Source organism: Buteo buteo, chromosome 2, assembly GCF_964188355.1.
Source record: "Buteo buteo chromosome 2, bButBut1.hap1.1, whole genome shotgun sequence".
In the NCBI taxonomy this organism is placed as follows: domain Eukaryota; kingdom Metazoa; phylum Chordata; class Aves; order Accipitriformes; family Accipitridae; genus Buteo; species Buteo buteo.
The window spans coordinates 65,685,944-65,698,258 of record NC_134172.1 but is presented as its reverse complement, the minus strand read 5'-3'; positions in this window follow the sequence as shown (position 1 = coordinate 65,698,258).

Sequence of the window (12,315 nt, the reverse complement as noted above, 5' to 3'; positions counted from 1 at the left end):
GACTTAACTTTTTCAGTTGAAATGGACTGGTTTTGAGCGAGTAGATGTCTGGCCCTCTGTCTTTCAGTTAATGACTTAAAAAATCCAATAAACAGAGCAACTCAAATTACAAATACAAAATAAAAAGTACCAGGCCCTTTATTTCTTGCTCAGAGGCAAATTGTGCAACTTTAATTTAACAGAAAATGATCAGCTTTATGACTGGATGTGTTGCAAATAAACTGACAACCTTTATACAATACAATTACTTTATTTTATGTAACTTTATTAATATCTGAGCCATCTGACACTCTTATGGCTCATATAAAAATTCCTATTTTAGTGTTACTCTGTGCTTAAATAGATCTCTTTGTACTACATGAAATAACCCCTTCCTCTCACCTTAGGATTTACAGCCTCCAAAATATACAGAGCTCTATCATGTCCCTTCTGCCTCAAACAGTTGGATCTAACATATTGGTCAAAGGAAGGGTTTCCACTGATTTGAATGACTATTGGATCATCCCAAAAGTGTACCTATGGGAACAATTCAGCCCCATGGGACTGGAAGGAAGGCTTTCCTTAGGGTAACTGACATTTTTTACAAAAAAAGGTATGTTTCTGGATGGAGCATCATGGTAACTCAGCTTTTTTGCTTCTGTTCCCTAAATAAATTCATTCAAGCAGCTGGCACTGAGTGGCACAGTGCCGGGCCAAGCAGATATACCCATTCATTTTCATCTTCCCTCACTACATGCCACATATTTAATTCTTCTGATCCTTCCTCTCAAATCTCTCCTCGACCCTGGGATCCTGTTAGCAGCTCTTCCCCTTGTTCAGTACAAATCCCTCAAGAAAACAGGCAGGTAACTGCCGTTATGTTTTACAATTTCTTAAACGCAAGAAAATTTTACCTGCTGTGTTAATTCACTCTTTGCCACTTGGCAAAAGATAGTCCTCCCTCTCGCTGCCCTGCAGCCCACGGTTTGAACACAGGCAAAGGGGACAAGGTTAGTTTTGATTTAACACGGCACAAGGTATACAAGTGGCTTCTATTTCCAGCACCTCCCCATAGCAGCATCCTTGCTCACTGTGTGCGGCTGGAGCACAGAGCTGGGTCTTTCTGCAGCCGTAATCCACCGAGACCAGGGCTTGCAGATAAAGATACATTTATGCTCTGATTTCTTTTATCTTTACTCTGACAATGAATCATTCAAAGCATGAGGTAACGAGGCAGGCAGAGTCAAACAAGTTGCATTCAATCAAGCATTCAGATTCCGTGGCGTGATTCCCAGCACAAGGATCACATGCACCTGCTTTGAAGGACCCGCACTGCTTTTCCTGTCACCGCTGATGATATTGCCTGCCATGTCAAGAAATGCACCTCTCTAGCTGATCCTCTTCCAAGCACGTGGGGAAGATGTATGTCATCTACCATTACAGTTTAACTCTTCCACCCCAGGACTACCTCCACGTGGATCACAGTCTAACCCTACGCTGGGGCTGGATGCAGAGAAAGAATCAGAAAATACAGATCAGATGACAACTGCCACCTCCAAGAAATGTGGTGGGGTCTGGGGGAGGCACTGGGGGGCTGAGCCTCCAACAGGGGCTCCTGCCAGTACTGGGTGGAAGAAACCCAACCCCATGGGTCCATCAAATTATTGACGTCGCATCAACAGGAGGCTGTGACTAAAACAGCCCTTCTCTAACCGCATAGCATGTGTCAGGATGTACAGTCGCCTCTTTTCTTCTGTATTAGCAGGACTGAAAATTCCTGTGTTCTTTACAACATTTATCTCTTCCTAGCTGCTTCCAGTGTGTGATCCAAATCATTTAGCTGTGTATCTAAAACCTAATTTCTCTTGAGAATGTGTGGAAAACACTTTGCTTTTTTGGCAATAAGTGCATTGCTGCTGTAAACAAGATTTTTCTGAGCTCTTTTTAATGAAGATAATTAAGAACACATTATAAAACAGATTATTAGTACTACACAGCAAGTAGTAAACCCCATCTATGTAACGTCGCAATATTATTAGGTTTCTTCTACTAGAAATGCAGACACGTACACCCTGGCCATTCCCTTAACACCATGAATTCTTGATATTTGGTCACAATTCTTTAAAACATGTTATGCAGAGGTCTATGCTCTAAGAATAATAATAAATGCTATTTACTCTTAAATACAACTGGATGAAAAGGTAAACAAATATTTGTCAACATCTAGTGTGTTAAACAACAAAAACAGGAAAAAAATGGTCCCAAAAAACTGTGTAAGCCATCAGCATTTGGAGACCTTTTAAAACAAAATAAATAAAAAAATAAAACTAAAGGGAAGGTGATCAAGTATTGTGACATTGAATAGAAAGATATCAAGAGGAAGAACTGTGTATACCATAACAGCAAATCTTATTATTTCCTGGATCACTGATACTCTTGCAACTTCATGTGATCCTGAAGAGCATCTTGGCTGATTCAGAGAAATTACATCTCTGTCTTCTATATATGACTAAAACCTGAAGGCACCCTCGGGAGAGCTCTGGTTCCTGCTACCACCACTTGCCATATGTCTCCTTTTTCTTCCTCCACCTTCTTAGCCTCATTTACTATGGTAACAAGGCTTGTGTGATCCCACTGTCTTTCTCATTCCTTTCACCTCACACACAACTTCTAAGCCTATAGGTCTGTCTTGTTCAAATTTGACAGAACAGTAGAAAGCTCAAAGAGAATTGGATCCTCAAATGTCTTGTGAGCATAGGCAGCTGGGAGAAAGGGAAAGATAAATAGAAACATATTAATGTTCCCTATAAATGCCCAGCATGTGGTGAAGGGCTGTATTATAAGATAATGCTCCTGGACATAAGGTAGTAATTGTAAGATAAGGGTCTTAAACATGCAAGAGTTTCCACTGTAACCTTCTTGGGCAGAAAATTCAGTCAGCCACTGGCCACGTATGAATAGAAAAGAAGGCTTTGTTAATTTTCAGTCCTCACAGATCTACTTGTATTTTCTGTTCTCCTTTTCTGTTTTCTTCTTCTATTAGAACAAAAAAGACAGTGTCAGCCAGGCAAGACTTCACTATCTCTTTTGCAGTTCTGCTGTGTTTGCTACTGGAAATGAACCTAAAAGCAAAGTCTTTGGTATCACCACATCAGTGCTGGAGAAGCTGATCAGATCACAGGCTATCTCTGTTTCTCTACTGGTATGACTGCCAGGAAAAATCTATCCCACAAAAGACAGAGGTTGCATCTTTTCTTTGCTAATCTTTTCTTGCTCCTATTGTGAGTGTCTTGGGTTTTTTCTTCTTCTTTTTTTTTTTTTCTTTTTTTCCCCAGGAATTAGAATTAGATTTCAACAGGAACAATAACAGCAGCAGTAACATCAGCTCCATTATCTCTACTAACTGCTCTTTTCTCCCAAATACAGGGTTTTTGCACCACCTGAAAGTCTCCAAACCTGGGTTTTCCTTAGAAAAAGCTCTCTCAATAGCCAAAGGAAAAAGGATTAAGGGATATTGTTAAAATGAAAGCCCTGCTTAATACCTAACATCTTCAATTCTTTAACTATTTTTCCTTTTCCTATATCTCTAATGAAAGGTTAAAAAGATCTTTAAAGCTGATTGTTGCCATGGGATTAAGCAGCCTGGAGTCTATTAATTCAACTCCCAACAGTTTGTTTAACTAGTTAGTGTGCAACACTAGCAGGGTCTTGCTGACATCCTTATTTCAGCTCTCTTTTCAAGTAAAATGATTGGGCTACTCCTGATGACTTTTATAATTAAATTTAAGCTGAAGTTCACAAGTCAAATTTCTGTCTATTACCTGTATCAAGGAGGTTGGCATTCTGAATCCTAAAAATTTTAAATCAAAGAGACATGAGAAAACAGTATGTTTCATGATTAGGTCAGACTTCTGCTAATTTGGGGCTGGATTCAAGGTATTTTTTTAACGTTGAAGACGGACATTATTCCTTTCCATGGGTAGTGGGATAAGGTGAAGCAAGGCTTATGTTTGTGCTAGGTCTGGAGTTCCATCATAATTTCCTTCTTACTTAAAATGCTTTCAAACCTTTCTTAAACTATGACCGACTCTGAACATGTTTAATTTCCTTTCCTCTTTTGAATGACTGCTTCTACCTTTTCAAGGTATGCCTTGATATGTTGGACTCACCAACGATCTGTTGAAGAGACTTAAATAATAAATAAATTTGATAAACTGTCAGATGGTAGATAAATTCAATCTTGTATTCTAACTGTACTTTACTCATGCTAAAAACAATCTACCTGTGTAGATCTACTCACCACAAGTGACATGAAAACAAACTGCCTTTAGGTAAAGGATGAAAATTTGAACATCTTATACATGGTAGATGTGCATACCAGGGATATATAGGCACATGGAAGTGCAAAATACTTTTAGTATAAGTCTTTATTTGATTTGTAACTGTTGCCTTGGAAGCTTATTCTAAAGTCTAAATTAGAGCTCTTGGGGAAAGGGGTTACTTGCTTGGTTTAATTTTCTGCAGTAGTTCAACCTTTGCCATTTAGAAAAATTCACAAATATAAATATTTCATATGAACTGTGTGTATACGTATACTGTATGCAAACTGTGTAGCAAACAATTATAGTTAACTCTGCCCTTGTAAATAACTCATGAAAATGAAGTTAAATACATGTAGCTGTCACCAACTGCATAACCATGAACAAAGCAATGCAATCTTTCATTTAGAAAATTACTATAAATGTCAACCACAGAAAAGTAAGTCACTTCTGTAAGGCGCAATAAGGATACTAGAATCAAGCAATGCTGAACTTCGTAACATTGATCGACTTAATGGAAACTCCCAGTTTAAATGAATCAGGAGAGTCGACAACTGTGAGCTGGGCTGAGCTTCCAGTCCTTCCAGCCTCCCCACAGTGCTCCCTGCTCCGTAGAGGGTTTTTCTACAAAGGTATTAAGCCATTAACTCCCATTTTAAACCAAACAAGAGAATAGGCAGAATTTCAGTCAAGATCCTCCACAACAGACCTCCCCTGTGTGATTAATGAAGTATTGAGGAAGATGAATGCACATAAGCTCACTCTGAGTAAAGCGAGCACCACCTTGGAGAAAGCTTTTGATGAGAGGAAATTGCTCTGTATTAACAGCTCTCTAGAGCCAAGGCAGAGACAAAAGTTACATTCAGTTCTCTGTAAATGAGTTCTGCTCTCCGTCTTCACAACTTTAACTAAACTGAAGTAAATGGTTGAACAGAAAGTCTTGGTTGCTCTTGAGACTCCATAATTTGCTCAATGAATGCTTTAAAAAGAGATGGGCTGGAAAAGAAGATCGTTGAATTTAAGCAAAATATAGCAGTCACATCACTTCTGGTATCAAGAGGCAAGGCACATGATTCAAAGATGAGAACGGAGCTCAGCTGTGAAGATAGGAAGCTGGAATAAGAATGAGCAAAAGTTTTGTGAGGAACATGATCCTCAGAATACTACCTCTCTCGGGAGAATAGGAAAGAATTCAAGTATTGTTCATTAGATGGCCAATTGCATCAGATATTTGCAAGGCAAAAGTAAGAAATTAAGATGAATAGTCTTACTCAAGGCAGAGGATGTGATGATGAAAAACACTCCATTTGGTGGAACAGCCCTTGGATCAAGACACTGCCATGGAGTTTGTGGTTCCTTCCTTTCCTTCTTGTACTAAGATTTAGTTCCTCAAGTTCCCTATTCTATCTGGAAATTTCTAAATTTTGTGTGCTAGCTCCTGGTATGAAGAATTTTTTACCACCCAGTGTTCAGAACTGTTTTGCTGTGAGGATGACAGACTACAGCAGTAAGCCATGGAAGCAATCTTTGCAACTCCTGTTTTGGAATTACTGCTGAACCTTTTTTTTTCCCTTTAGTTCTGTTTTTAATCAAGCTTGAAATTTTCCTCCTTAAAAGAAGCCTTTAAAATCTTCTCATTTTCTTTGGATAATATATCTCTGAACCAAATTGTTATACTCTAAGAAAAGGACTATTTTCTGTCACTTGGAAACCCACGCCTCATTTTGAACTGAAATAAACCCCCTAATAAAATTAATCAGAAGCACTTTCCTCTGGAGAGAGTCAGGGAAAATACGATGGGTTATAAACTAAACCACAGGTTCTAATAATGCAGCACAGGCAATACTGAGGAACAAGACCTCCACTAGCTGGGACACAGCATACCTCAGCAGAAGGTCAGGAAACTACCGAAGGAAAACAGCACAGATATAGACAAAGTACAAATGAAGGCCAGATAATAAAAAAGTTGTAAGCACATCAAAATTCTTGCAGAGGATCTGCAAGGATCCTTAAGATCCTTGTCTATCATTCAAGACCAAAACTTCAGGTTTTAGATGGGCTAAAATTGCTATTGTGTGCACATATTTTGGGAGCATCCTGTTAGCAATGTCTTGTTTCCAGAAGAATAAAGCACACCCATATCCTGTTAGAGTTGATTATTTAACAGTGGTGAAATTCAGGCTGAAGTGTTGGGAGCAGAACTAATAAGACACCTAAATTACCAGCCTCAAACAAAAATTGGGGTATCACTTCCGTCTGAGTCTCCTTTCAAGCTTTTCTGTAAAATAGAGATAGTTATGGCAATTTCCTAAGCGTGAAGGGAGGGTCAGGTAGTGTCAGCAAGGTATTTTAGATTTGTAAAACACTATCTGTGCCAAAAGTTAATGTCAGATGCCCTCAATGAAAGTGCAGGGCATGTCTAATGGAAGGAATATTAGACAACAGACAGTAGACTTTGTTTTATAATTTTTATGACTGAGAGATGAAGTGACAGAAGCTGACAGTGACGAAGAAAAGGTACTGCTCTGGAAATTGGCCAGTTTTTCTGAAGCTGCTATCAACAGAAAAGTAACAGATGCAGCATTTCAGTAACAGGCCATGAGAAAATACAGCCAGAGCATACAGTAAGACACAAACCCTTGTTTAACATCTTTCAGAACACTGAAAATTACAAAATATTAGTTAAGCTACAAAAGGAGGCTTAATTTAGTGATCATGATAGACTAACGTTTACTAAGTAACTAATGTTGGTTTCTGTTATGAATTGCACTCAATTTTGGTGGACTTTTTGTGTGTGCGTGTGCATGTGCTGTTAACCCAGCTAAAAACAGGCGGTGATGCTGTAACAAGCCTGACAGTGTTTGTGCTGTTGGGAACCCTTTGTAAGTTTATGATAAATGCCTTCTTAAACAAAAAAAAAAACAAAAAAAACCAAAAAAACAAAAAAAAAAAACAAAACAAAACAAAACAAAAAACAACAACAAAAAAAAAACCCCAAACCCAGAACTCATGACCTCCAGTTCCACAAGGTTGTTTCTCTCCGCTTTGTCTGACTGAGGAATCGGATAAGTCACAATCCTCTGGCACTCCAGCAGCTCTGAGTCCATCCAGCAAGATGACTGTGTTCATGATATTCAGGATGACATGATTTACCTTGCACCACAGAAGTGTTACGGTGTCTCTCACTGCAATGTTTTCCCATATGAGAGGCACTGCAGAAGTGCCAAGCACAGAGAGGTTTGGGGCTGAGTGCTGGAAGGCACTCTAAGAAATTTTATTTTTATTGTAAGCCAATGCTTCCTTCATTTGCTGGGCCTGAGAAACAAAAGGATGACTCTGTTATTTGATGACTGTTGACATTGATGCTTTACTGATGCTAACTACTTATTTTTACTTTCCAGTAGATGGTACCTTTACCTGGGCACCCAGACTGTGTTTATAACACAGCCTTAACCACATGAGTTGCTGAATTTTCCTTTCTTCATCTTGTCTTCTACTGGTTGGTGGCCATCCGCTACATGTTTCTTTGTTGTTTTGCTCCATGCCCCAGCCGCCGTTTTTCTTTCAAGCCCCAAAGGCACCACGAGTAGCAGCCCTGCTCCCTGAATGCCACGTTTGCATCCCAGCTGCATTGCTATACTCTTACAGTCTAAGTACTAGGCAAAGTCTTGAGTGATATAGGTGTTTTATTTTTATTTTCTGTGTTAACATAGATTTCAAGTAGCTTCCTTTAAAAGCACTATCAAAAGCTTGAAGAATTGGACCATACAATAGAAATAATCTTCATTTATTTATAGAGCCAAGGCTGCAAAGGAAAACAGACTCAAACAGTCAGCTTACCTGAGGAATGGGGCTAGCATTCAGGGAGGGCTGAAAAGCAAGTTGTGTAGATATATTAAAAAAGACCTAGTGTATCTCTAGTACAGTTGTAAGAGGATGACTATTAAAATCTTTGCACATTCAGGAAGGAAATATGTGACTAGACCTTTTATTCTTGTTTGCACTCCATGACACAAACTTTACCAATGCTAACAGAACAAAACTACTTATTTTTACTTTCCAGTAGATGACACCTTTATCTGGGCACCCAGACTGTGTTTATAACACAGCCATGACCACATGAGTTTTCCTTTCTTTGTCTTTTCTTCTGCTGGTTGGTGGCCATACATGTTTCTCTGGTGTTTTGCTCCATGTGCCAACTTCCTCCTTCAGAATTTGCCCCAACTGGGCAAAGATACCCCTGTCTCTGATTCAAGACAATTTTTACAACCAGCTCAGCATGTTTGTCTGACTTCCCCTGGCACTGTTATTGTCACTGTGGATCTGGAAACACTAACCTCCTGCTGGGACATCAGCATCTCAGAAAAGTCCCGGACTGTTCAAAGGCCACACGCAGTCAGTCTTTTCCCTCTATGTCTCCTTTGATGGGCAGCACAAATTCTGTTGTAATGTTCCTCAAAGACCACAGCCCAATTTCAAATGTAAAGTGGCATTTGCCTCCCCACAGGTTCACTCATGTTAAACTCTCTGCCATAGCAACTAAGCTAACAAATAGACAATAAACAACTTTGGGTATCATCAATTCTATTTTTTCTAAGCACAATCCTGATACTTAAGCACAATGACTAAAATACTGCAGCGATTTCAGTATTGCCATTTCTGTGAGTGCATTAAAAGACTTCTGTCTGGTGCATTTCTTAATAGCTCAGCTCTTGCAGGGAAAGGATTAAGTAAAAAAATCCTTAAATCCTTTTTTTTTTTTTTAATCTTATGGTTTATGGGGAAAAAATGCAAAAGGACATAACTTGCAGTTATACATAGGAGTATTTTTTTGTTAATTCTACAAGTACATTTTTTAAAAGCTTAAAAATGAGAAAGACAACTAAAGAAAACTAAGGAGTTAGTGAAATATCTGGATTGTATTTAACGTTAGCAAGAATTCATGCACTATATTACAATTGTGGTTTTTATTATTTTAGAAGTTGCTTTATTCTACCAGCAGAGTTTTGGGATTACTTTTAATTTATTAGCATGTAAGAAAACCTTCCTCAGAATCATAGCCTAGGCAGAGTAGGACAATATGGTGGGGCCGGGGGGGGGGGGGGGGGTGTTGGTTTTTTGGTTTGTTTTTTTTTATTTAAAACTTTGGACAACAGAAGTATAGCAACTACAGAACAGAAGGGCAAATAACATGAAGCACATCCCAACAACCAGAGCAAACCTCTCAAGTCTGGCATGGGATGGTTCTGTCCAGTAATGAACATTGAAACTGTGGCTTGCGTGTCATATATTGGTTTCTTGATTTGCTCATGATGAGCTCTTTGTTGATGTACCTAAATAAGGTGACAAAGAAAATGGAAGAATACCTTCCACTTAGTATTCCTGTGCAGTGAGTTGGTACCACATTGCAACTTACTGTCCTGTGAGGTCAAGCACTGACCCACATTAGAGCTGTCATTGTCACCTCCCAAAAGCTCTCCCCAAGAGTACTCTGGCTTTGATGCTGACTTTAAGCCATCATGTCCCCCGTTATTCATTTCTGCTTGGTTTTACTGATAGAGAAACATTGCTACACTGGTCAGAACCCTAGGATCAATAAAGCAGAGGAGGAAAGAGCCACGTTCCCATCTGCATCGTCCATCACTGGCAGACCTGGCAGCTGAGTTCTGCTGCCTGAATTCCATTTTTTCACTTGACAAAAAGCCTCTCTTGGAGCCTGCTGGCGGAGAGACCTAAAACCTTATATACATTAAGGCAACTGAATTGATACCCTGTCAGATGAAGAGAATCTCTCTCTATCTGGTGAGAGTTAATGATGATTTATTAGGCAGAACAGACAGGTCCCAGGACCAATATTTGCAAGGACTTGTCAATCAGAAAAAACTCCTCCAGAGATTTGGACTAAGCTTATTTCATGCTTTTTATTTAGAAGACATGAGAGGACAATGAAACTTCAGTTTGAAGTACTTCTCAGGTAACACAAAGCTTTAGAAAGATAAATGGCTAGATGAAAAAGGACCTCTTAAGACCTGAGTACAATCCCATGTCATCACAGAAATGCCACTAAGGAAACAGGTATAAGTGAATAGGATTTGGGAGATGGTAAAATAAACATGAGAGCTTGTAGGGAAGATTCCCGATTAAAAGGAAAGTCTGAAATTAAATCAGTGTAAAGCATACTGCCTTAGATCTCAATAAAAAACCGTGACAAAACACCTTCAAAAAACCTCAATTAATGTTTTCACCATGTAAATTTCTGACACTCCTACAGCAGACTCATGGATCTGATGACCCAGCAGAGTAGGACTCTTTGCCTAGAAGTAAACGTCTCCATTTCAATGAGTCATCGTGGACTACCTTTGAAGTCAAAGGAGAGAAATAAGTATTTTTAGGGTGTGCTTCTCACTTGTTTTAGCACAGCAGTCAGGTGAATCACCCCATAAAAGCATCTGCTCCTCTCTAGTGAGCCAAGGGTCACTCAGTCCAGTAACATGTCTGCAACATGGACCTCTAAAGCTCAGAGCGGTGAATCCCCTTCAAATGACCATCCCACTCTTTGCCAAAGGCTAGTTCATGGGAGATTGAACAAGAGGTGGGAGATATTTAATAAGCCTCTCTGATTTTTAAAACTGTCTTGCCTGTATTTTAGTTTTCATCTTTCTAGATCCACAGCTGTTGCTAAAGGGAGGTTGCAAGGACAGAGGAGCAGTACTAGAGTCATCCTGGAGTAAAACAGGGTTTGAAGGAAGCAGGTCCTGCCTGAGATGTGCTTCAGGATGTGCAGCAGATATAATAATGGAAAACTAGCTCCATTTAGACCTTGATTAGAAAGCACATGCAGTTAGGACCATCTTCTTTGACTGTGTCCAGACTGACATTTAAGGAAGCCCAACAGAGTCTGGCAGACCAGAAGTGTACGGGAAACGCTTCCCACATCCAGTAACCTCACTTAAGGATCACTTCTCATATTCATTTTGACCGATCACTATCTACCGAGAATGATGTGGCAGAAGGGTAGACAAAGTGGTATGCCTGCAGCAGTAGCATTTAAAGCGCTTAGCTAATAGTCTCAACAGGAGGAGAAACCACCAGATATTTAACTCAGACACACACGCTGCACACCTCTTAGCTCTCTGCAAGGCTGTGGTAGCACAGCTGCTCCAGCGCTCTGACCACCAGCAAGATGCTCGTACTCTTCTCTCTCGGGAGACTCTTCTCCAGCTCTCACATCTCTCTTCCTTTGAAACAAGCCTTGCAGACAGCGAGTGTGTGGCTGCATGGAGTATGGGAGAGCAACATTAATCACCTTTAAAAAAACCCTCTTATGTTCTAGTGACAACAGTCTGTACAAAACCAGAGCTGAGACTGCATCATCCCTGTTTTCTGAGATTTATAGCAGAGCAGCAGGAACTTGCTTTGGGCTGCTGCAAGGCCTCTCTCACACAGTGCTTTTAGTTTAGAAAACCAGAACAAAATCTGCCTTCCCTGCTTGAATTATAAGCTTTCTCTCTGTACTCCCTTAAAAAGAAAATTAACTTCACAGAAGAGAGCCAACATTTGCAAGTTTTTTTCACTCCACAAGATAGAGGAGGTGAACCTTACCTTGGCAAAAGACACAAGTTACAGGATTTGAAGTGAACAGAAAAAAACAGGGTGGCCTACCAAAGACACTCTCTATGTTCTACAGTCTGCAACCATCCAAGACCTCTCTCTCAGCTGTGAGACAGGATCTAACTCCCAGAACAGCCCAAGTCAGAAGAGAAAACTGCTTGACATCAATTTCATTTTCCTTGCAGGACCAAGTTTTCCCCTTGCAGCCACCTCACCAGACAGCCCTGCAATGACAGCAGTTGTGATCTTCCCTGTAGCCATAGGGAGCACAACACTTCCCTTGCAAATCAGAGGTCAGCACTGGCTCACGTCCCCATTATGGGAAGTTATGGCAGGGCCATCACTAGCTCTTGGTGTCGGGTGTCAACCACCAGCTCTTGGGCCAAGCTCCTCTAAAAAGAAAAGC